The following is a 27153-nucleotide window of genomic DNA, read 5'->3' as shown; positions in this document are numbered from 1 at the left end:
ATGCACGCTCAAATAAAGGTTTGTCACCACAGGAAATATAAATAAATTGTGTGTATGTATACTGTTTGAATATGTCCATCAATTATCATGTTTCCTAACTGATTTTTTTTCACTAAAATAATCAATGACTAGTACCTATCCTATTGGATTAGTGCACTTGTATTCTCATCAAAAAAGTCTTTGACAACAGTGAGATAGAAAGGGAAAGACGAGAAATCTATACATATCCATTCATTTCTGGAAGAATAAACCAGAAATTAATCATCTTGGCCAGTGAACAAAAACAGAGAGGGAACAAAGGGAGAACAGAAAACAGGTGAAGTTGTTGAGCCACGTTCCCTGAGTGTGGTTTTTGTAGAATCCTATTCCTGCTTCACATCTTCTAAAGTAATATGTGTAGGGTGGAGAGAGTCCCTGGGCCTTGTGCTGCAAACTCCACAGACCCAGGGCAAGGGGACAGACACTCCTCCCTACAGTCACTACCTGTGGAGGAGGCCAGTCCTTAGGTCCCAGGCTGAAGCTGGGGTGTGGTCTGGATGGGGACCTGGCCCTTCCTGGCTGCCATTTACTTCTAGGAGGGCACATAAAACCAGAACATTCTGGTCCATAGGACTTCCTTTCCTGGGTCTGGTCCTTTGCCTGGCAAGAGCAGGTGTTTCCTGGGGCATTCACAATCTTCTTTGTTGGCAGTTCTGGGTTTTAGGCTGTTTGGGCATCCGGTGGAGATAAATGGTAGCAAAAGAGAAGAGGGCACGGCTCTCACTGCTGGGTCATTCACTGGGTCTGGAGCCACCCGGTAAACCTCTATTTTCCCACTTCCCCTGTCTTCTGATTGTTCCTGATTTTTGTGTTTTAGTTTGCAGTTATCAGATGCTGTTAGTGAGGGAGACGGGATAGGATACACTTATCCCATATTAGCTGGAACCAGATTTTCAAAAAGCCCTTATTTTTTCTTTCAAGACTTCAGGTTTTTCCTCTTCTTGGCTCTCATCTGGTTCTCAAGTGGCTGTTCTACCTCCTCTGAACTAACTTCTCTGCTGTTTTATTTTCTTTGTTTCTTTTAATGCAGTCCTCAGTGATATTTGAATTGTATAATTTCCTTCTCATAAGTCAAATAAAATTCTTCTCCAAAAAGTTTGTTCTTTCATCAACTATTTTGTTCCCCCTGAGTTACTGTGTTTTAGTAAAAGTCAATGAATGCTTTGTTTATCCCTATTTATCACTAGCTTTAATATAATAAGTGAGAGCCTTAATAACCTGAAATGCTGACCAATGAGGGCTTGGGGGAGAGAGTGGGTGGCATCACTATGATGCCATGGGTTTTTGAACCTGTTTGAATCCATTAAGCTGATTGTCTTTCAATCCATTGTAGTCGTCATTCATTTTTATGTTCAAATTGTCCAACTTCTGGCTACCAGGGGTCCCTTCAAGACACTCCTTTATCCTTTTAACAAAACCCCGTGGTCTTTGATAACTTTCTTGCTTTTGAATGCAACATGTCATTTGAGCATGCTTTGTACATCTCTTGTGCCCCAGATCTTCAGTATACATTCTACCTTCCAAGGAGTCCTGGTTGATTTCATACGACATGGTGTTTAGAAAATGCAGTCTTGGGCTGGGGATATAGCTCGGTTGGTAAAGTGCTTGCCTTGCATGAACAAGATCCTGGGTTCAATCCCTAGCACTACAAAAAAAAAACAAACAAAATCATAGAAAATGCAGTCTAGGTGCTAGAGATGTTCATTGCTAGTGGATTGTTCACAAAGTCTACTTCTGTTCATCCACATTGACAGAGAAAAACAATCCAAGAGTTCAAAGGGATTTTTGTTATTATTCTCTTTTCTCTTACACTGAAACAATTGATTGCTAATGACATTAATTATACATTTGGTCTATCATTACATACATTTTAATTTTTTTAAATGACAATACATATTTATATATTTAATCCATATTTTAGGGATGGGCTTCTAAACTTGTTCTTATGTTTTATTTGCAATTATGTAAGATATTTTCATGGTCCCAAAGTCAAAACTATAAACAGGATAGTGATAACATTCAGAGAAATCCAGCTTCCCTCACTGTTCCTTTAATTCTCTCCTTCTCCTCCAGAAGGTAACCTTCAGTCACATGGATTTTAGTCTATGTGCACACATACCCACTTTCTTTCTGAAGCAATATACCCTACATGGTCTTTTATGCACATTGGTTTTATTTTCTCACTGAAGTACCGTGACTGCAAGCTGTATCTATCAGTACATGAGATATCCCTCATTCCTTTATTTTATATTTTATTCATCTACTTCCCTGTTGATAGAGATTGGGGTCATTTGGGGTTTTTTTTGTTTTTTTGTTTGTTTGTTTTTTACAAATACTGCTGCAGTAACTAGTTTTTTTTCCAGATGTAAATTTGTATTATTGCCAGTGCATATTTCAAAACACCAAAGTGAATTTCATAGACATGAAGTTGTTGGGTCAAAAGGTAAATGCACATGTACATTTGCTTTCATAAAATAAAAACAGACATCACCAAATTGGTCTCCAGAAGATTTCTTGTTGTTTCATTCCCACTGGTTATGTGTAAAAATGCTGATTTTTCACTTGTTCACCAAGAGGATGTATCTAACTTACAGTGTTTGGTCAATCTGATAATTGAGAAATGGAGTCACAATGTAGATTTATATTTCTATCCACTTCAAAGTGAGTGAAGATGAGCACATTTTCATGTTTAATGGCCACTTGTTCTTTTTTTGTAAAATGTCAGTTCATGTTTCTTGCTCATTTAAAAAAATGGTTGTTGATATATTTTTACAAGAATTAATAGATATTTTGAGATATTATCCCATTTCTTTGACATAAACCGTACGTATTCACCTAGCTTTTCATTTCAGGGAATTCTCAAATGAAGAAAAAAATTGTTTATATGCGTGAAAAATATAGTGTTTATTTTTAGAAACAAGTGCAATTAAAGATATATTTTATTTGAACATCACACATAATATATACTGTACATTGCATATTACGTGATATATAACATATACTGTAATACTTTGTTTATTATAACATATAGTACATTATATACTCTATACCTAGAAGGATATACACATTATGGTACTGATAAATAAGAAGGTAGCCAGGGAAAACTTGTTTTTTTGCTAAATTTGCTGTTTTGCTTAAATATTTTCAGTGAAGAAATGCACACTTCTTTTATAGTTTTTAAGCAAACTAGAATGGAGAATAACTCTTGGTTTCTAAATTTTCATCAACTACTTGGCCAATATCTAGTCTGTGTGGTGTGTGTGTTGCGGGGATGTGGGGTTTGAAGAAAGAACTCTCAGCTTTCACAGTCCAAACTAAACAATGTTGTAAGGATTTCAAAAGAACAGTTCTTTCTTCTGGACCTTGATTTGACTGCCTGAAGAACTATGAATTATACAGTTGCTTTCCTGGCACATTTGACTTGCTCCTGTGTTTGCAGAGCATGGTTAGCACCACTGCCTTTCTGTATATCGTTACTAATAGTTGCCTTCAGCAGTGAACTTGAAATAGATTTTATAACAACAGACCAATTTCTTCCCTGCTAATTTGATTTTATAAGGCATGGTGGGGACAAGCCGTTATGAAATTAAAATATCCCCCTTTTATACTGATAAACAACTCAGGCTGACCAATTCAATCCAAACGATAAGGAATCCTCATCTATATTTAGGCAAAGCTAACATTAGTATTCTAAGACTTCACTTAGTATCTCTCCATGGAAACATAAAAAAAATGGGAATTACATCATGCAATGTGATACCTAAGGGATTTTAAAGAGAATTCTCAGATGCTCCAAAAAATAAAAGAGAATGATAAGTATGCACCTGGAAGCCACATAGCCAGAAAAATAAATTGTCAGTTCCCACAGCATTCATTTCTAAGGTTATCAACACTCTTTTGTATTTCCTGCTGCTATGCAGTGCCAGAACTTTCTCTGATCAGGCTTCATTAACATAACTGACCAGGTCTTGAGCATGTAACAGGTTTAACTCACAAGTACCACCTGTGAGTCAGCATTCACTGCAAATAGTTATGGGCTCCAGATCTTCATTAATTACATTAACATCAACTGCTCTGAAGAACCAAAATCCCAGTGGCTTAATACATTTGAAATGAGTTCCTGCTCACATAACCATTAAATGCAGGAGTTTGAAACAGTTTTCCACCTGTTGATTCAAGCACCCTGGCTCTTCACTCCCTACTATCAACTGGACACTGACATTGACCCAGCAGAGGGAACAACAAAGACAGTGGAGAAGGCATTCTTGCCTCTTATGCCCATGGGCCCCAAAGTGACGCATTGTATTGGTGAGAACTAGTTACATGGCTCCATATAGCTGCAAGTGCACTTGGTAAATGTGGTTTAGATGCTCAGCGGCCACCAAAAACTAGAAATGTAGGAGGAATTGCGTGAATCCGACATTCATCTCAGCTGCCATGTACCGCAGTTTTTCAGGCTGCATGTCTGAGACGGATGTGTGCATGCTGGACGGTTGGAGAAGCAGCTCTCTGAGGATGGCTATAAAGCAAAATCAAACTGTGCTGCCCTGATATTTACCAGGCAATATTTGTAGTTCACAGATACACCAGACTTGCTGCCTGGACTCTGGTTTTGTAAATAAATGTAAGAAACAAAAATATACCATAATGGTCCCATCCACTGCCTGTAAGCATTCTCCATGGAAGTCACTTATCACATCTGTGGCTCCACCAGCACAGAGCTCCCCTCCAGCCCAAGACACAGTGCAAACTCTCCTAGGAAAGTGGACAGGGGAGGCATTTGTCATCTCTTAAATGTTAGTATAAAGCCGCAGGCTAAAGTAAACAGTATGTGTAATTAATGCTGTTGGTGCCCTGCCCTAAATGTTTGTGGGCAGTGCACCCCGATTAATTTATCATCCTGGTTACTACCACCCTAGCAGCTCTGCATGTTGTCTGATATTGGCTTATACCTACCACTTCTGCAGACAGTTGTCCTCAACCTAATGGCATTGTCATGCCTGGGAGGTCAGGCAACACTTACCTTGCCCTTGGGTAGCTGGCCCACAGCCAATCACAGACTGTCGTGGGGTACAAAGTACTGGATTCTGTACCTCCAGGTGAGCTGTCTCTGCAAGGAAGGTTGTACTCAAGTAGTACCCAATGGGATCAGGACAGCAATTGTCTCCCAAAAAAAAGAAAAAAGAAAAAACTCCAGCCACAAATATCTTCTCTCTGCTTCCTTGCTTCCTTTCTGTAGAGATCCCTCCAACAATACACTGCATGCATTGGATCCCCAGCTCGCTTGTCAAAATCCTGGCTTCAGACATAAGGACAACATTTGGGAGAAGGAGAATAGAGAGGCATGCCCACAGGAGGAGGGCATGGGACATAGATAAAGGGCCACTAAGGGACCTTTACTAATCAGAAAGCCAGTTAGGAACCAGAAAGTTACTAAGAGGTGGCCACTGGAAGATGGTATAAAAGAAGAGCAGAGGAGTGAATTCTGCCTGCTTCTTGCACCTGAGAGCAAAAACAGTGAGACTCAAAAAGAGCCACATTGCTCAAAATGACAGAGAGAGCAGAGAAGCTGTGGAAACATAAATGGTGACAGGCTTTGCAAACACTGTTGGGACATTGAGGCAGTGAGGCAGAGTCCAAGACACACCAAGTGATTGTCTTTGTTATTTTGCCAAAACCTAGTACATTTCCCGTCTATTGTATCCAAGGTTTTCTCTGCAGACTCATAACTCTGTCTCCAGGGAAATTGCTTAGTGGCCTTCACCTCCCTAACAAACTCTATTTTGATGGATTGGCCCCTCTGGGAGCATAGTTACTGCAAAGAGAGTAGATTTGTTTCACTTGCCATTCAGATCTGTGCTTCTGCTAAGCCTGAAACTCATTCCTCTCTTTGGTCCTTGCTCTATCTCCCAGGGGAAATGGATGAGCTGGGGGCCATGTTCACGATGCAGAGGGAGGACAGCACACCTGGTGGCTTTCAGCCTGTCAGCCTCTTACTTCTCCCTTATTAAGAGTATTTCATAAAGGACAAGGAAAATGAAAACCCTGAGTAAAACTTGAATAAAGTGCAGCATATAACTAGAAGTAAGGGACCCAGGGGAGGGGTCTCTGAGTTGGGCACATTCCTTTGAGAGTCTGAGTAGGGAAATTGCTAAATAAGGAAAGCAATAAATGATTGCCATGAAGATTATTTTATTTAAAAAAGAATAACTGTAGAATCACTGAAATAATTTAAGCATGGTCATTGCAGGAAACTCTTCCTCAATTTTTCCCTTAGGGTTCTTTCTAAAGTAATTGCTGATAGTTTATGAAACTCAGTGCATCCAACTTCAGAGAAAGAGAGAAAGATATTCTAAGAATGTGAGTAAAGTGATTGAATTCTTTTTAGCTACTTGGATATAGTTCCTGATTTAAACGATCAAGGGAGTAAGATCTTTATGTATAGATAATGACTTCATTGTAATTTATGGTGGTTTATTTTTCATCTATCAGTTTGTTTTTTCATGTTATACACAATTGTACAAATACCTATCCCAGGAGACAGTAGGAGATGAGATATTCCAACTTGGATCATTATTTCTTGTTTTTATCCATGGCCACAATACCTTTCTTCAGGACAAATATAACCATGTGTCTCCGGGACTTAAAATTTCTCAGCATCCCACTGCTCATAGAATAATGATGGATGGCAAGCACCTCTATGACCCTACTCTCAACCTCTACTTCACCAAGCACCTTCCTTTGCCCGCCTAGTACCCAGACACTGAAGGGCACAAAATCACCTGTTAAGCCTCATCTTAAACACCTGCCTACTACACCATTCCCTACCACTGTGCTGTTCATACTCAGTGGTACTATTCAGCGGAACTCAGCATTGCAAAGCCTTCTTCCACCACCACCAGCGAGGCTGCAAGCTCCTTGGAGAATGAATTGGTTTTTGCAGTGGGATCCCTAGTGTATTTCACAGCATCTGGCATTATCAAGTCATACAATAAATTTTTGTGGAGCTAATGAATTTCATATTTAATTACTGCTTCTGAATGTTACCAGCAAACACAGAATTAAATCTTGTTTAATTGACTGAAGAGAAAAATTTACAAAGGCCAATTTTCTTCCAAAAGCCTTTACATGTTAGAGTAAAGACTTGAATTTCCAGCAAAAATTAGGTAAAAACTTGACACTGTGAAGTGATGCACTGTTTGATGTTCAATAAGTTGCTGGGAAAAAGAATCAGAGCTGTAAAATCAAACCTTTACCTACTTAATTCCTATCAAACTACTGTGCTTCCATTTCTTGTCTTTATGGCAGTGTTGATCTTTTGCAATTTGTATCATAGTTTTAAAGGTCAGCTCTCGGGTATTTCAACCTAAAATGAAATTTTGAAAGTATAGTGTTTGAAGCTAGTGTATCTAACCTGTTTCAGATTCTGTGGTTCTTTGATGGAGAAATTTGTAGTGAATTAAACCCCATGGTATTGGTCTTATTAAATTATTATTTACAAAAAAACTCTCATATTATGCCTATTTTTGCCCTCACTGAACATATTCTAACAAAATGGAGTTTGAGTGAAAAGAACACAGGCTGGGTCTTGTGGACTACCTACAATCCCAGCAACTCAGAAATCTAAAGCAGGAGGATCACAAATTCAAAGCCAGTTCTTAGTAACTTAGAGAAGCCCTAAGCAACAGAGCAAGACCCTATCTCAAAACAAAAAAAAAATAAAAAGGTGGTGATATGGCCCCTGGGTCAATTCTTGGTACCAAGCTAGACAATCTGTTAAATCTATTTTTAAGGGGCCTGGGGATGTGGCTCAAGTGGTAGCGTGCTCGCCTGGCATTCGTGGGGCTCTGGGTTCGATCCTCAGCACCACAAAAATAAAATAAAGATGCTGTGTCCATCGAAAACTAAAAAATAAATATTAAAAAATTCTCTCTCTCACTTGCTCTCTCTTTAAAAAAAATCTATTTTTAAGTACAATTAACTTCAATATACACCTGGAAAGTTTAGCCCACTCAGAGATTTAAGCATTATTGTTGAAGAAACAAATGTGTTACCTGAAGATTCCCGGTGTTCAGAGACTCTTCCTGCAGCAGGGAGACCTCAAGCAGAAGAATGTGACCATGTTCCTGAGTGTCCCCCTCCACCTAGGACTACCCTCTTATTAGGACTTTGATGAGCTTGTGGAAATATTAAAAACCATCTTTGTGCCAGTACTATGAATAACCATGACTTTATGGAGGCAAATGCTCTATTAAGGAGAGCAGAATAACAGTAGCTAAAACTTAATGACACCTACCATTCACCAGCTACTGCACTGAGCGTGTCACTTTCTTTATCCTATTTAACCACCTCAAAAGTCCTATACAGGAGATACTTTTGAATCCATGACTTACCAATGAGGAAAGCAAGGCACACAAAAAAATAAATTAGGAAATTGGACACTTTGAACAGCTATGTAATTGAGGAAAGAAGAATGCAGAACTGGTGTTTATAGGATTTCCTGACTGATTCCTGAAAACTGCCAGGGTCCACCTGGCTCAGAGGGAGGTGGTTTCAATCTAACAGGCTTGTCACCGAGGAGGCCCTGGTTTCTGGGAGAGTCTCAGCGTTCGTTGCCTGGCCAGAGGCTGAAAAGCATGCAAGCACTTATTCATTGAGAATTAGCTAAGAGCCGTGTGCTCTACTAAGCACCACAACACTACAGTAAATAAGGTCAAAAAAAACTCTACCCAATTCACCTACTCTCTAGAGAGGTTAGGCCACCAGTTAGTCTAGGTTAGGTGTTTTTTTTTTTTTTTTTGGCTTATCCAATTTGGGAGGAATCACTTAAAATAAGGATGCTAAAGAAATTAATGGGAAAATAAAGACACTTCTCAAAGAAATACAAGTGTTCATTTACATATGAAAAAAAAGTTTAACATTATTAGCAATTAGGGCAATGCAAGTCAAAACTACACCCAGGGGCTGGGGTTGTGGCTCAGCAGCAGAGCACTTGTCTAGCATGTGTAAGGCCCTGGGTTTGATTCTCAGCACCACATAAAAGTAAATAAATAAAGATATTGTGTCCAACTAAAAAATAAATATTAAAAAAAACTACACTGAGATTTCACTTCATACCAGTCAGAATGGCAGTCATCAAGTCAAGAGTACAAATAATAATAAATGCTGGAGAAGGTGTGGAGAAAAAAAAAACCACTTTTACATATTTGGGATTGCAAATTAGTACAACCACTATGGAAATCAGTATGGAGGTTCCTCAAAAGACTAGGCATGGAACCACCAAATGGCCCAGCTAAACCATTCCTTGGTATTTATCCTAAAGAATAGTGATACATGCACACCCATGTTTATAGCTGCACACTTCACAATAGCCAAACTATGGAACCAGCCGAGGTGTCCATCAACAGTAGAGTGCCTAAAGAAAATGTGATATATACACTCAATGGCATTTTATTCAGCCAGAAAGAAAAATGAAATTATGTCATATTATTATGTTAAGCAAAAGAACCCCAACTCAGAAGGTCAAGATCATGCTTTCTCCCATATGTGGAAGCTAGAGAATAAAAAGGAAAAGAAAGAGGTTGGGGGTGGTGATCACATAAGAAGAAAAGGGAGGTCAGTGGAGTAGAGGAAGGGACCAGGGAGTAAGAGGAGGGAAGAGCGGGGAGGGGGCGTGCTGGGAAGTTGTATTTTCCAAATTATATTGTTATATTGTGTGAGCATCAAACATGTAACAACAAATCCCACCTTATGTACAGGTATAATACACGGATAAAAATGTGGAGGAGGGGCTGGGGTTGTGGCTCAGCAGTACAGCACCCACCTAGCATGTGCAAGACACTGGGTTCAACCCTCAGCACCACATAAAAATACATAAAATAAAGGTATTGTGTCCAACAAAGGTATTATGTCCAAATAAATAAATAAAAGAAAGGTATTACTAAAGCAAACATATACAAAAAATATGGAGGAAAAATAATATTAAAGGATTTTAGTATAAAATTAGGTATAAAAGTGAATATTAATTTAAAATGAAAAAAAATATTTGCAACAAATACCTTAAAACCTGATGCATACTAAAACATCAAAATTCAACCAGGTGCAGTAATGCATTCCTATAAATACCAGCAGCCCAGGAGGCTGAGGCAGGAGTAACTTGAATTCAAGGCCAGCCTCAGCAACTTAGCAAGGACCTAAGCAACTTAGTGAGGCCCTATCTCAAAATAAACAATAATAAAGAGCTAAGGTTGTGGTTCCGTTGTAAATTGGCCCTGCTCTAAATTTCCAGTACTAAAACAAACAAACAAACAAAAAACTTGCATAAAAATAACACTTTAATTGATGGCTTAATGCATACCTAGAATATGTTTTTGTTTCATTTTGATCAAGAAATGAATCAAATTTCATTTGCATAAGAAAATTATTTTTTTCTTTAAATTATTTTTTTCTAAATTTATTTTTTTATTTAAAATCTCTCTCTTCAAATATTTAAATCTTCTTCCTTTACATCTGCAAAGGAAGCATGGCTACTCCAACACAACCCTTCAAGTGGGAACATGAAAGGAAATTGTTAACTGTTGCTTTTGAATGTTTCGCACTCTGGGGCCCCCTCTCAGGCAGGGCCTTTGGATATGGCAGCCTCACTATAAACCTAGCTGGTCCATAGGTTAGACGCAGGTTCCCATAGTTGAGGAGAGTAGAACTTTTGTCCCCAGGCGACATCTGGCAATGACTAGAGATGTTCATTTGGGGTTGTCAAAACCGGGCGGAACAGAGAAGGTTCTTGCTGCTGTCTTGTTGGCTGAGGCCAGGGAGGAAATTTTACCATACACTCAAGAAATCCTTTCCCCCCAAAATGAATGTCAATAGTTTTTGGATTAAGAAACATGAAGTTCAACAAACCAAAAGTAAACTGATAAAGTAATGAACAAGATAATCCAAGTAGAGATTAGTGCTGCAGAGCCTTGGGGTCTAGTGTGTCTGGAAGGGAGGCCCCTCTAGAGGGAGGGATAGGAAGTAGACCCAAGGAGGCACAGGCGGCTTCTGAGCTGAGATCTGAACCACACGGAAGAGCCATTTGAAAAGATGTGAGGCAGAGTGAAGGATGGGTGCAGGGGCCCCACGTGGTGAGCAGGCTGCTACCATGAGAGACAGCAGGGTGAGGCCACTGGTCCTGGGGAGAGAACAAGGGGATCCAGAAGCGCAGAGTCTTGTAGCCTGAGGGTGGGAGGACACAGCAGAGAGGGGAGGGGAGTCATCTGACTCAAGCTGTAAGGGTGACAGACGCACTGCTGCATGTGAAATGAAGTGGGGAAGGACGCAGAGAGACAGATGGCAAGGCTTCCACAAGAGCCAGGAAAGTGACCCGGGAAGCCTGGTCCAGGTGATGCCAATGAAGAGGAAAGTATTGGACAGAAAGGGATTTATTTTGGAAATAGAACTCTTTCAAGTTGAGGGTTAAAAGTAAGGATGAGCAAAGAAAAGCCTACAGAATTACCCACAGATGTCGAGGTTGAATAATTGCAAGATGCTCCTGTAATTTTTTGAGATAGGAATAGAGATTTTGGAAAATGGTAAAAATCTAAATTTCCATTTGGCCATTGTACATTTGCTATGCCTTTTAGACATTCAAATGGAAATGCTGTGGAGGCAGACAAATGGATGAAGAGTCTAAAATTCAACAAGAGGTCAAGACTGGAGATAAAAATGTACCAATTATCAGCATGCAGACAGTATTTAAAGCAATGAAAATTCTAAGTCAGATATACCAGCTTAAAATTTACATTACAATGAACGCTATTATTTAATATATCTGATGTTCTACATAAAAAGATTTGAGCTGTACTTACTAAAATATTGTAAAATGCCTGAAATTCCAAGGACATACTATTTAGGGACAAATAAATAAAATGATGTGTGTATTCCCAAAGACTCCATTTAGGTCTTCCTACCCTATGCCTCTCGCCTAGACCATTCCTTGAGTTCCAGATCCTTAAATCAAACCACAGACTCCACATAATCATACTTAACATAATCATCATCTGAGAAGACTTCCTTTGCCCTCCAAGCCTGGCTCAGTTCTTACACATTTTCAAGTTACCAATCTATTTACCTAGTGTAACTCTACCTGGTATTAGAAGAAAAACTTTAACTGCTATGTTTACTAAAATGACAATGACAGTCAATGTTGGTGTCCTTTTAACTGGGAGGTGGGAAACCTCTGCTGCATACAGTCACTTAGGATTTAGATTGAGGGAGACTCCACCATTGTTAATGTGTTTTCCAAAGTTGCTCTAGAACAATCAACCATTGCTCTAGACAGGAGGCAGGGTGGAGAGAGTAAAGAAGGCATGCCTGCTTCTCACCCATGCTGTCCAGGAAACAATCCCTTCTGGTCACATTGCATTGGTAAGAACTAGCATATGGTCTTATCTATATGCAAGGAGTGGAAGATGTAGTATCAGGCCAAGAAACTTCTTCCCAGCAACATCTTCACACTGTGGAAGAGAACATTGATCTTGTTCTGAGCACATCTGAGCACATCTTCCAACTGGTCAGTCAGTGTGAGCTTTCTGAAGACAAGAACAACATCTTGTCCTACCCCATGCACCCAAGAGTCATCATGATCACTGTCATCAACAAGGCACCAATAAATGGATCCAACAAGCTGATCCCAGCTCCATGTTCCTTTGGGTCTGACATTAAGTGACTCCCTCATGGCATTGGCAGCTTTCACAACAGGAAGACAATAGGTAATGTCTAAAATGGATAAACAAGAAATGGCAGCATGTGAAATTTCTTTAGGACAGAAATAAATGCCAGGGAGAACAAAGGTTGTCTCTTTGGAGTGAAACTCTGAATGTAGAAGGGTTAGAACAGGGCATAACTGTTTACTAAATCCTCTTCAGTACTGCCTGACTACTCATATGCCACCCAGAATCTTTTTTAATCAAAAGAAGATAAAGATTGACAGATAAATTTTCTGTTTGTTATCCCCCAAAACATACTTTTTAAACAATTTTACTAAATAGCTAATAAAGTTAAGTTTTCAATGTATAACTAAATTCTTCCAAAAACAGTTCAGACACACACCACGATCTGCTGTTTCTGGGTTTCTGAGTATTTGTGCCACAGAAAATAGTCTCTGCTGAGAACGAAAGCAGGATCTTTTCAGCCACGTTAAATGGGGCCCCCAGGCCTATGCCATTCCATTTTCTGATACAGATGGGCCTTTGTGTCATCTTTATTTTGATCCATGGTGACAGGCCTCTGCCCAGCACAGCACGAGAGCAGCAGAAATATCAGCTCTATCCCTTAAAATCATCTTCTGCTGAATTGCCACTCATACCCCCTGAGGAGTCGATACAGTCCACCTTTACCCAGTGACATGGGCAGCAGATTTGGAGCCCCCTGAAATCCCCAGGTGGGTGCCACCTGTATGTCTGCACTCCACACAGATGCAGTCAAAGACCGTATTAGCTAAGGGATAAGAAGGTAATAGGAGCTGTGTTGCAATTGAGCAGTTTGTTCATTTGAGTCTCTGAGTTTCTTTATCTTGTGAAGAGGTGAAGGCTGAGGACCAAGGATATTCAAACCTCTTTGGGATCTGTTCATGGCTCTTTTGAAAGGTCTGTCACCTGTTTACTGTCACCCCAATAGCCGCTGGAGGAGGAAATAACAATTTCTCAGGCATAATTGGAGCAGAATGTCCTTTTATTCTTGCTCTAAATACCCTCTGAGAAAACATATAGCTACTGTGGATATTAAAATCGAGCGTTGTTTGTCAGGTAGTCTCATTAGGAAGAAGCTCGGTCCCACCCTCCCATCTTTTGGGAAATAGAGATGGAAATTGCCCTGCTCTGATTGCTGGCTGTCAGAACAAAGAGGGAGAAAGTGGCACTCTACCTGCCCGCCTTGGCCAAGGGTTGAACAGCTGCCCTGAATATGGGAAAGAGATCCTTTCATCAGAATAAAATTGAGGCATTGGAACATGCTTTATAGTCTAGATTTCTTCCTCTTTCTAACAAGTTGCCATCAGATCAAAACTATTATTTTACAAAATAATTCAAGTAAGAAGTTTTGAAAGAAGATATCATTGATCAGATCCTTATCAAGAGAGAAACACTTGGCTGTCATGGTTGCTCTTATTCTGCACAAAGACAATATTATTAACACTAATTCAGAGAGAAAGAAACAGAAGATCATGAGGTCAACTGGATTGCTTTAGATGGCACCATGTAAGAGTAACCAGGACATGGAACAATTGTGCCTGTGATGTATTCAGAAGGTAACTTTATGTTTGTCTCCCTTTGGTCCTTTAAAATGTGACTAGTTAGATGAAAAGGCAAGCAGACTTGAGAGTCTGTGGGCTGTTATAAGGAAATTAGAGCCTTAGAACCCATGGAAATCTCATAACTATGTTCCCAGCAAGAAGCACAGAAGGGAACCTCAGTCCTCTTTGTTCTGGGTTACTGGTTCACCCTCCCATGCCAGGCTCCCCTGGGTTTCCTCCTGAGCACATGGAGCAAGAAAGCAGAGGAGGGCACCAGCCTCTGCCTGCTGATCCCCACAGCTGCCTACACAGACCTGGCAGATGGAAAGCCCCGCTCCTCTCTGGTGGGTACCTTCATGGATTCTTACAATTACCCTGATCCAAGAGATACACAGTTCTCAGAGTGTCCCCTCAATCTGTTCCTCTGGGTATCCATGGGCCACTCCATAAAACTTTCTCTCCACTGAAGTCTGTCCACTTTCAATGAGGTTTTCTCAGGAAAGGTGTGAAATGACTTCAGATCGGCTCTTTGACACACTTGGCCCACAGGAAATATCCACGCAGGACCCAGGGAAATCCCCCTCGCCTCACTGCAGCCCCAGAGCTCCTCAGCAGCCACCCACTCTAGGGCTCAGGATTTCTCGGGGCCACTGTGCCCCAACCTTTGAAGATCCCCATGCTATCTAGGGGACTTGTTAAACCCCAAACAATCTCATTGATAGTTTGGAGAGGGGGCATGAGACTCACAAAACTCAACAAGCTCTCCTAAGATGGCCTTCTCTCAAACCTCCCTCCATCCTCTTTGAAACTTTTTCTAACCTCCTTACAGGTGATGTGTTCAGGAATTTGTGATACGGGTTCCCATAGATTTCCTGTAAAAATCTCTATCACTATCTGGGAATATCTGGTCTCACTCAATAGTTGAAATGTCCCTTCTGACACATGGGTAAAGAACTATTCAAATCTGGATCTGGAGACCATAAACAAGTGTTTTTCCCTATAGGGCCATGCAGAAGGAGCACTGCAGCCACGGATGGGACCTCAAAGCCACCTTGTAATGAGCACAAGGTCTTCCAGCGCGGCACTTCAGAGATGGACAGATATTCAGGGCATTTTCGATTTTTTTAAAGCTGGCCTAAATAAAGTTGACATTTAAGTATTTTGAGTTTCTAGTAGACCTACAAGATTAAAAATCTGCAGGGAAGCTTCTCATGCCCATAAAACATTAACACAATCAGATTCTTGGTAGCAAATAGGCAAAATAGAGCCTCACCCAACATGGTTATCAATTGGCTCAGCAGGGGTTCAGCGATTCTGTTTGTGTTATTTCATGGATTATCCTAATTGCTATATCCATTATTAACCATCTATGAGGGATTTTGACTTACTGCGGGGAAGCAAGGCCCACAGAAGTGGATGACTAGTCCAACTTGCTCACAGTAGAACCAGAATGAAGGTTTGGGATTCGGGCTTCCTATAACATGTCTTCATCTCTTGCACTTGACATTTGGAGTGTTTTTCCAGAAGTCCAGAGGAATAAAAAAATATCAAGGGATAGCAGGTTTGTTTTGAGAAATTATATTCTCAGTTATGAGATTCATTGAAGTTTTAAAATATCATCTATATTTCCACTGAGCTTTGCATTATTAATAATATGCTTCTTTCTTTAGACCAGGTACGAAAAAAAAGACTAAAGGCAATACTTGTTTGATTTCATACTATATGAGGTCTCTCCATTTTTATGCATAAACATCCAAAAATATGCATTTTGCTCTATGGCTAATTCCCCTAGGTATACTGAAAAATGAAGCTGAAGATCCAAACCATCATTTATGCTCAGTTTGACACATCAATACTGCACCTTGTTTAGTTAAAAAATAATACTCGATTGCAGGTTTTATTTTTCAGGATTTGTTTGCATATTTGTTTCCAGTCTTTCAAATATTTGCCTAGTTAATAGTAACATTTTCTGATTAGACTACTTATTATGATAGCTAGAGTAACACAAACAGGTGGGTCAAATATGCTTTTTAATGATTATTTAGATACCAGTGTCATTTCTATTGCATGGTCTGCAATACCCTGCTTCCTAACTACTCTGAACTCATTGAATTTTTTTTTATTTCTTTGTTAAACAGACCACACGTAGAAGGTAATGGCTTCTATAGATACAGATAAAAATCTCCGCCTCTTAAATGAGAATAAGAAAGTAATAAACCTTTATTATCAGAGGAGCATTTCTTTCCATGAAAGAGATAATGGGTAAGATTTAAGTGCACATACTCCACTTGGTACATGTGAGATAACTTTACCCTACAGTCTTAGTTTTAAAAACCTACAACTCCAGTCCAGTCACAAGAAAAATTTCAATAATGCTACATGGTACAAAAAAAAAAAAATCTGACTGATACTCCTTACCAATGTCAAGGTCATTAAAAACAAGAAAAGGCTGAGGTTCTGTCACAGCCAAGAGGAGCCTAAAAAGACATGAGAGTAAGTGTGATGTGGTATCTGGGTGGGATCCTGGAACAGGAGAATGATGTTAGGTCAACACCAAGGAACTCTGCATACAGTGCATTAACTTATCATGCATAAATATTGGTCTATTAATTATAGCAAATGTATTGTGATAATGCAAAATGTTAAGAGGGGAAACAGTACGGAGTACACACAAACTATATTACTTTTGCAATTTTTCTGACAATCATCTAAAAGTATTCAAAGAATAAAATTTATTTTAAAAAATATTTTCAATTTAACAACTGTAAGCTATCCAGTGAAGAATAAAATAGAAAAGAAAAGTTAATCATCTAATTTAGGATAAGAAAGAAGAAAAGAAAAATGTTGAACTGAAAAGTTAGAGTGAATAGAAATCTATCAATGATTAAAGTGAATGTTGTCTTTTAAACTCACTCGATCACCGAGTACTTTAGAAACTTTAAATGAAAGCAGTAGATCCCTGTCATCTCAGCCTGTTCAGGATGCTGTAACAAATATCTTAGACTAGGTAATTTATAAATACCAGGAATTCCTCTGCCCATAGTCTGTCAAGTTCAAGATCAAGGTGTCAGCTCAGGGCTGAAAGCTTCTCTCTGTTTCAAGATGGCGCCTCATGGCATCCACAGATGGCAAAAGGAAGGAAGGGTAGAAGAGCAAAAGGCACTAGCAGTCCCTCAGGCCCTTTCATAGGGTACAAATCCCACTATGATAGTGAACCCCCTAATCACCACCTATGGGCCCCACCTCCTAACATTAAGTTTCAACATGAATTTTCAAGGAACACAAGTTTTCAAACTGTTAGCACCAATGTATTTACATGGTGAGATAGCAAAACAAAATGTAATATATTATGAAAACCACAAGCTGTAGACAATATTATGCCATTTATATACAGTTTAGAAGAAGTCAGAATACTTACATGTACTGGCCATAAGAAGATATGCACATAATAAAACACGAAAACATACTTAGGAAAAATAAATAAAACCTCCTCAGAGTTACTTCTTCTGGGATAGAGAGAAGAAAGGGACTGGAAAGTCTGTCAAACACGCTTTGTATTTACCAGATTTCATTTCTTTAAAATAACTCTGATATAAAAAATAAGGTCCGCAACACAAATTCACTTATTTTAAGATTATTTCTGGATTAAACAAAACAAAATAGACTTGACTGTACTAATTAACCTATGTTGGCCTCTTCACCCTACTCTTTTCCCATTATGCTACAAGATCTATGAAGGTGTAAAAACTATCAGGTTTTTAACTTAAAAGCCCATTCATCATTAATACATGATTAAGTACAATTAAAGTCATATTTGACTTTGTAACATAATACTCAATTAACTCAGGACCTAGTCAAAAACAAAGACAATGAGCCTACTGGGGAAGAGCGAGTCTGTTAAAAGGATGGAATTCAGAACAGAGTTAAGTGGTTTAGATTTTCCCTGAGCATGTAACTGAATCTTTCCCTTCATTCCCAAGGAATAGAAAAGCACCCTATAATTAGTAGCGGTGTTCCTGTCCCTCTATTTGTTCATTTTTTTAATACTGGGGCAGAGAAAGGGAGGAACAATAGAGAGGCAAGTAAAGAAGTGAAAACAAGAGGCAAGAAGAGGGAAATGGGAAGGGAAAGGATGCAGACAGAACTTGGAGAGCAGAAGAGAAGAAAAGTGAGGAGGAAAGAGGGGGAGGCAGGCCAGAGGAGAGGGGGAGAGAAGGGAGAGAAGTGGGAAATGGAACCCGGAGGAGAGGTCTCCTTACTGAAGAAAGAATAGCACAAAAAGCACCAACCCTTCAATTAGAGAGATGCACAAGGATTAATAAGACTTAATTTTTCTTTTAATGTAAGAATTAAAGATGTCAGATTGGTGGGACTTGAAATAAAAAGGAATTGGAGATAGCTCTACAGGCAGTATTTTATTTGGTCAAAATTAAACAAAAGTAGTAGTTTAAGTGATATTTTTACAAAAACATTTACAGTTCCTAAGAAGTTGTTCTCCACACGTCAATAAATTTTAGGGATGATAGGGACGTTCTAAGGTTCTTCACGTCATTTTCAGAATATAAGGTCTTATTATTTGTTTTTTTTTTTTATCAACATCTAATGTTGCATTTCCAATGGCAAAAACACTCAGGGTCACTGCAGGGCAACTGGGCTGTGCAAAATAACCACAAAAGAGACAGAGATGTCTTTTTCTTTGGGGGTCCTGTGACAGTTCCTCTGAACTTAATGGTCATCAGAAAGAGAGTGAGCGCATGCTGACCCCTTTGTTGAGGAGAAGCCATTCCAATGAGGCAAGGGGTCAGGTTTCAAGGGGCTGAGTCTAGCTTCATGATGTCTGCTGTCAGCAGGTTGACTGACGTCTAGGAAGGCCACACCCAAGGGCACTGTAAGAGAAGGGGACAGACACACAAATGGAACATTCTATCCCAAACAGAGCAAGGGGTAATAGCACAAAGGAACAGGTGAGAATTGCTGGACCCATGGGCTGCAGGAAGGCAAGCCTATACATGAAGACACATTTGGCAACATTGTCACAACTCTCAAGATCAGAGCCACTGCCTACAGCCACTTTGATGTGGCCAGATCACGGGAAGTGACCCACAGAGCCTCAACCAATCAGGAAAGGAAAAATGCTGGTTACATGGCGTGGCGGCCTCCCACAATCTAATAATTTCTTTATTCCTTTTCTGTGAGATTCTTATTAAAAATAATTTATTTTAATAAAGATGTAAGCCACAATAATAAACATAAAATTCTAGAAAAAAACACATATACACACACAAACCATCAATTGACAGCATTTAATTTTCCTCCCATTTTTTATCATTAAAAAAACCTATACTAAGTCAAACACATCAGGTATAGTTGGCAAAATATTTTTAATTAAAATTTCTGTGCTTGTTTTTGCTTACTATATAACCAATGCACTGTCATTTCAGAATAACACAATTAACAAAAAGAAAATTAAAAGTACCGATAACCCCAGCCACTTAGAGGCATCTACTAACATCCAGTATGTTTTTACATCCCTATAACTATTTCTAGCAAAAAAAAAAAATTACTATATCACCTGGAGCCCTCAACATTTAAACTTAATGTAACACCATAAACAATTTATCAATTGAATTGATGGATTATCTTCTGACTTCCTCTTCAATGCAATTTCATGTTATCCCTGGAAGCACCCACCAGTTCTGATTTCGGTCCAAGGAGCCTGGCTTCCCAGTTCATACAGCTGGCAGAAGATTCAACCAGCTCCTGGCTCAGAGATGCCAGCTCATTGCTGTAGCCATAGCTGCTTTTTCTCTAGGAAATTTTAAACTTTATTAAATTAGTTCTTTTCACCTTTTATGAATTTCAATGGGATTCCTAATAGCAAAGACTCTTGGGGAAAAAAAACAAGAATCCTCAGGTTTGTTTTTATACAAGAGATGAACAGAAAGCATTCTACCTCGGATCCAACAACCAAAAAAGGAGAAAAATGCAGAGATGATCTGTATAGAGGCTGTCAATGGAGCCAAGAATGCAAGCAAAGTAGAAAATGATAAGGTTGATCTGGAATTCATCCCACGAGTCTACAATCTGTGCTTTCAATGTTGTGCGCTGACAGAAAACCCTAAATAATCCCCCACAATCACTAAATCCTACAGAAAGAGGGGGAAAAAAAGCCAACAAACCCAAATGAATTGCAAACCATTACTCTTTATTGCTTGTGAACACACTAGTAGTGTTTTTTTGAGGACCGACCAAAAGAAACTAACCTGAACAGGGGCTTCCAATATTCAAGATCTAAATGTGCTGTAGAGTTCTGGATTTCCATGGAAAATATGAATTATTTACTTGCAGAGTCATTCATTATAAAGTCCTATTATTTTCCAACACATGATTAACTCTAACAAATTTGTACTTACCTTCTGATCAAAATAGTGGTTTCTGTTTTATGGTACAATTTTAGCCACAAAATGACAATCAGTGGAAAACCTTCTAGATTTAAATTACAGGAATGTAATATCTACCAGTGATTACTATGGAGTATGAGCCTAGTAGCATAAATCATCTGCATCATGCACATTTTCCTTTCCACCCTGGAATATACTCCCTTTAGGGCAAATAGGAATTCCTATTTCCATGCACTATCCCTAGCAAAGCGCTTGTTCAGAAGTGGACTAATTAATAAAAGGGATGCCCACTGAATACAAACTACTTATACTCTTTTACAAAGGTTAAGAGCTTGGCACCATTTTCCGCTATTCAGGAGAGAAGGAACAAAAATCCCCATGATAAAACCATGAACTAACTTGGCTTGAAACATCCTAATGAATTTTAAATCAGTGAAGTCATCTTATTTTTTATTTCTCTTTCAAGGCAGAGCTTACAAAGCAATTGCAGAATTGAATAGGCTTTTATTTATTTGCCTTTCACACTTTGGGGTGAAATGTGAATTTCTAGTGGTAAATTTTATTGATTTCTGTCAAGTTGGACAAAGATTTGTGGAGTCGGTGTATTCTTTCAGGAAGGAAGGAAAGAAAGCTGCTGCGTCAAATCATCTCCTTTGTCAGCAAAGCATCAGGGGGAGAAAATGACTCCACGTTGACTTCTAAAAATGATAAAATGTGGATCCCAGAATTCAAACCACATGGAACAGGTCACTGGTGATCCATGGCTTTTTGCAGAACAGGGAAATAAAAAGCGATTTCCAAGTAGTCTGTCCACTAAACAACCCCAGGGAATCGTTCCAGTTTACAGAAAGCCTTCCGGCACTCCAGGTGGGAGCTTCCAATCACTGAAGGGCTGCAGCAGAGCAATGACTAAGAAGGAGAAGCCACGGGAAGGACACATGCCACCCAGCAGAACAGAGGACTGGGCATGACTTTATAGCCTCAGGTCTTCGTACCACCTCTTTCAAAGAGTAGAAGGAGTGCGCGATTCAGAGAGGACAACTCAAAGATAATCAACCGCTACACTCTGCTTATTGTGATGCTTTGAGGATTTAGTAAATGATATTAAAATGGAGATTACTCCAGGAAATCATACTAAACATTCTCAGTAGCCCACGACTGACCAGATGACCACACAAAGTCAGCTGGCATTGTAAGGAATGCCACCTCATTGTAAGAGACCCTGTAAGGGACCCTGTCAGGGCTGGAGACAATGTCCACACCCTGAATGGAGAGCTGACCTGGACATGTGTTTCTAGAACATACAAGCAAAGAAAAACTTTCCCTCCGTTTCTGAAGTTCAACCATGTTGAAATAATCTGGAAATGGACTAACAGGAGAAAAGGGCATACAAATTTATTATGTACACAAGAGGATCACAGAGAGTGATCACCCAACATCCCAAACAGATACAGTAATGTACCTACCCCTCTTTCCTGGAAGAGAGGGATCTGGGGATGTTGCCATCTTGAAGGGAGGTCTGTGAATTTTAGAGAAGTTTAATAGGCCTCTAAAACACAAAAGTTTGTAGATTATTCTCTTTGGAAACTGCTTGAGACAGGATCTTGTGATACATTCTATCCAGGTATGCTTTGACTCCTCAGTCCTCCTTCCTGGACATGAATTTGATCTTTCCTGACTAATAATATTTCAGAAGGGAGCGAAAGGCAAGTGTGTTCCTTCTAGAAGATATTCTGGTAAAGGAGCTAGAGACAGAGAGACAGAGGACAGAGAGAATTACACCCTGTCCTGGGGAGGGTGGGAACACGAGGGAATCAGAAAGTCCTTGGCTCTCAGGATGCCCCTGAGGCCTCTCTATTCCCTTCAGCTCAAAGTGCTTAACATGCCAAAGAAGTATAATCCAAGCCCCAACATTCAAAGCTTTGAGTGTTCATTTCTGAAGGCACAGTAGGAACCAGCTGAATTTGTGGTCATGTGGAAAGTTTTGCATGTTATGTCTGGGTCCTAAAATATCCAGTGAAAACACCTATAGCCCCATTTTCAAAGAAAAAAAAAAAGCAAATCTTAAATGCAGCTGCGGCCAGGGCATACATTTCTCTGAAAATTATGTGTCAAGTTCCACAAAGGAGCAGAGTCACAAGTCCTCAGAATAATGTTTCCCACCATGGGTAACTCATCACTAGGACGCTACAGGCTATTAATTTTTCCAGTTTTCTGTATTTAATAAAGTAGAAGTAAGGAACAAGACAGCTAGATTCCCTGAAAACACCTTGGACAAAGGAAAGCAGACCAGACTGCCTCTTCAGAAGTCAAAAGGGAGCTTCAGGCAGTCATCCCCCAGCCTAGTCGAGAGCCCAAATCCTCTGAATGTGGCACACAGAGTCAAAAAAGGATTGTGAGTGCATTTAAGCCTTCAATGTTTCTTCTTTTTTTTTTAAACCAATTCAAAGTATCTTGACACTCATTGGAATTGGTTATGACAGATGCAACTTCCAGGCTGAAGCATTCTGCTCCCCTGACTCTCTGTAAAATCTGGAAGAGGAGAGCTTAAATTGGTTCATCTACTTTACACCCAATGTATGCACTACTTGGAGTCATATATGACTCTTTTGCCTTATGGTCCTGCTTGGGACTGACAAATCTCTTCCTCCAAACTGCTACAGCCAGACCCATAGCCATGGGGTTGAGTTATGTGGCCCCTGCCTCTGCTTCCAGAATTCAAACCATGTGGCTTGGGCCTCTGGTGCTCTATAGCTGTCCAAACAGGAAAATAAACAGCCCACCTGCAGGATGGAATTTGACATTCTTAATGGTCACCGGCAGAGTTAAGTGAAACAGCCTAAAAGTGCAGGGAGTACAATCCCCGTAGGGTGAATTTGGTCAATGCTGAAGAGGAAATAGGAGCCAAACCCCACCACAGCCGTGCTCTTCTCCAAGGCCCCAGCTCTCCCCCTACAGGACCTCCAGGTTGAATTCCCCTGGTTCCTTGTAGCTCAACACATGTGCCAAAGAGAGGCTGTGTGGGGCTCGCCTGATCTTTTCACAGCTCCTGATGGGGTAGCTGCTGTTTGGGCAATTCAGCTCTTCACATCTTTCCCTCTTTTCTTCACTTTTCCCTCATTCTTCATCTTCTACCCTGGGATTACACTTCCCAAGGAAAACATCAATCCTGTAAGTCTGTGTCAGATTCTTCTGGGGGTTTTGTTGTTGTTGTTGTTTGTTTTGTTTGTTTGTTTGTTTTTAAAGAAAGAAAAAACAAAGTGTTACGGTTTGGATCTAGAATGTCCCCCTAAAAACCCATGTGTTAGAAAATGTAGTAATGTTCAGCAGTGAAAGGATCCAAGCATGAGAGCTGTAACTTCATGATTTGGTGAACTAACAATTTGGATGGACTATACTGGGTGGTAACTATGGGCAGGGGAGGTGTAACTAGAGGAAAGAGGTTACTGGGGGCATGACTTTGTCCCTGAACCCTTGTGTACTTTCTCTCTCCTCCTCTTCATCCTCCTCCTCCTCCTCCTCCTCCTCCTCCTCCTCCTCCTTCTTCCTGACTGTCATACCCTCCACCATGTTGTTCTGCCTCAGGCCCATAACAATGGAGTTGGTTGACCATCCAGCCAGGGACTGATCCTCTGAAACTAGGAGCCAAAATAGCTTTTCCTCCTCTACATTGCTCTAGTCATGTATTTTGGTCACCACAATGAAAAGACTGAATTTAATAAGTTTCATCTGAACTTCATTTTTGAGTTATTTTAGTTCATCCAAATGCTAGATTTAAAATATAACTAGAAGTAAGTATAAGTTAGTTTTGTCAGATCCTTGGGAAAATATTGAAATGCATTTTACTCACCAATTTTAAATTAGGGAATTTTCCTTGGAAATTTTAATAAGTAAATATTCTTCTTCAAGTACACTAAATAGTATTAAGAAATAAAATTTTATTCAAAAATAGATATGGATACAGTCAAAGGTCTATGAAACTCTAAAGTGAGCAATCAGAAAATTATCAAAAATTCTTACTTATCCTTTCATCCAAATTATAAAAATAAATGTAGTATAGTTGATGGGTTAAATTCTTGTAGCTCAATGCTTCATATTTTTCAAATGGCTGGAATTCTCATTCTCAGAGCACCAGAAATGAAATGGCTACATCCAAACTCTCTAAAATGAACTAGCAAACATAAACTGTTCTGAACACAGGTAAGAAAACAAAACATACAGAGAATTCTCCGGAGGTGTAAATCTTTGTGTAAGTTGTGTCATTTTCCTTTGAAAGGTGATCAGTAGATTTGAAGAGGAAGAGGATGATGAGAACAAGGCATGAAGTGAGTTAGGTCCGGGGAATTCAATGAGGACTAAAGGCAGTTCTCACCCTTGACCAAGTCACAATCTGATGAAAGAATAAATAAATAATTAGCCAGGTACAGTGACCCACACCTGTAATCATAGCAGCTCTGGAGTCTGAGGCAGGAGGATCGCAAGTTCAAATGGCGATGTGCTAAACAACTCAAATAAAATACAAAATAGGGCTGGGGATGTGGCTCAGTGGTCTGCCCCTGAGTTCAATCCCTAGTACTAAAAAAAAAGAAGTGTCTTAGCCCATTTAAGCTGCTATAATAAGGAGCTTAATATAATAAGCTCCATTTTACCATTAACTGCTTGGCTTATAAACCACAGAAATTTATTTCTCACGGTTCTAGAGGATGTGAAGTCCAAGATCAAGATCAAGGTGCAGGCAGATTTGGAGCCTGATTAGGACCTGTTTCCTGGTTCTTGAAAGGCGTCTGCTGGTTGTGTCCTCATGGGAGCAGGATCCAGGAACTCTCCAATACCCCTTTTATGAGGGCACTGATTCCATTCATGAGGGCTTCGCCCTCATAAACCAATTTCCTAATCTTACCGGGGCCCCACCTCCTAATGGCACCACACTGGCTATTAGGATTCAACATGTGAATTGGGACGGGACATAAAAGCATTCAGACCACGGCAGAGAGCAATCAATCTCATGTTACCAAAGCACAGATGTCAGTTGCTGGCTGATCACATTGGAGAAGTCACAGATACTAGTACATTTTCTAGTTAATGTGAGAGAGAAACCAGATGCTGAATTTGAGTTAAAACATCCAGGTGAAGATTGACCCATGGACAATGGAAATTCACACCTAAAGTTCAGATACCGCCCCAATCTAAAGAAGAAGATAGGAGATTTAGGCACATACAGATTGTAGTTAAATTCATAGCATGAGGAATTCCAGGGGACACATATCAATAAAACAGGGGTATAGATTGGAAGGAGACAAGAAGCCCAATTTTGGAATGCCTGATGGCATAAATTTTTATGATGAAAAGAGACTGAGAGAAAGAAAATGAGAAAGAGCAGTCAAAAAGTAATTGGGAAAATCAGCATGGCACAGTGACACATGCCTGCAATCCCAGCAGCTCAGGAGGCTGAGGCAGGAAGATTGCAAGTTCCAAGCCAGCCTCAGCAACTTAGCGAGGCCCTAAGCAACTTAGTGAGACTCTGTCTTAAAAGTTACAATAATATGGGGGCTGGGGATGTGGCTCAAGCGGTAGTGTACTCGCCTGGCATACATGCGGCTCGGGTTCCATCCTCAGCACCACATACAAACAAAGATGTTGTGTCTGCCAATAACTAAAAAATAAATATTTAAAAAAAATTACAATAATATGAAAAGGACTGGGTATATGGCTCAGTAGTTAAGCGTCCCTGGGTTCAAATCCCAGTACCAAAAAAAAAAAAAATAGTAGGAAAAACAATGAAAATATTATCTCATATGAAGGATGGAAAGCCTCAAAGAAGAAGAAGGTGCTCAGCAATTTTCCATGCTACTAACAGCATAGCCAAATAAAATAACCACAGAAAGTCACCACTGGACAAATGGCAGTTAGCAGGACAAGTTGAGGGCACATTTTAAAGGACAGATTGACAAATGTTAAATTGAAATGGCTGAGGACCAGTGTGCAACATGGTCATTGGATTATTACAGTAGGTCTAAACAAGCAAATCACAGAAAACACAATTGCTGGGAACCGTCTACTGAAGCTCTTCCAGGGTCTGTGCCATCCAAATAGGTCTGGTCCCATCTGCAATTCGATGTTCTGTGGTGCCAATTGTTGAGTCCAGCTTCAGAATCTTCAGGGAACCATTCTGGGTTCTGTGGCTAATGAGGATTTACAAACTTAACTCCTACCCACACTTTCTGCCTTCAGTTTCCTAACAGAGTTGGCTGCTACTTCTTCCTCTTCCTGGCATTCCCTGGGTTCCCCCTCCACAGGTTAAGAAGAATCGCCATCACTGCATTCTCCTCCCTGCCACCCCGTCTTACTGCAGGTTGGTGAAGGGGTCACAGACAAGACCAAAGGGTAACTACAAGAGAAGGGGAGAGTTGTAAATCTTTGTTGAGCAGAACACAGGAGGAA

The sequence above is a fragment of the Ictidomys tridecemlineatus genome, chromosome 1 (assembly GCF_052094955.1).
Source record: "Ictidomys tridecemlineatus isolate mIctTri1 chromosome 1, mIctTri1.hap1, whole genome shotgun sequence".
Classification (NCBI taxonomy): Eukaryota; Metazoa; Chordata; class Mammalia; order Rodentia; family Sciuridae; genus Ictidomys; species Ictidomys tridecemlineatus.
This window is presented reverse-complemented; position numbering follows the sequence as displayed.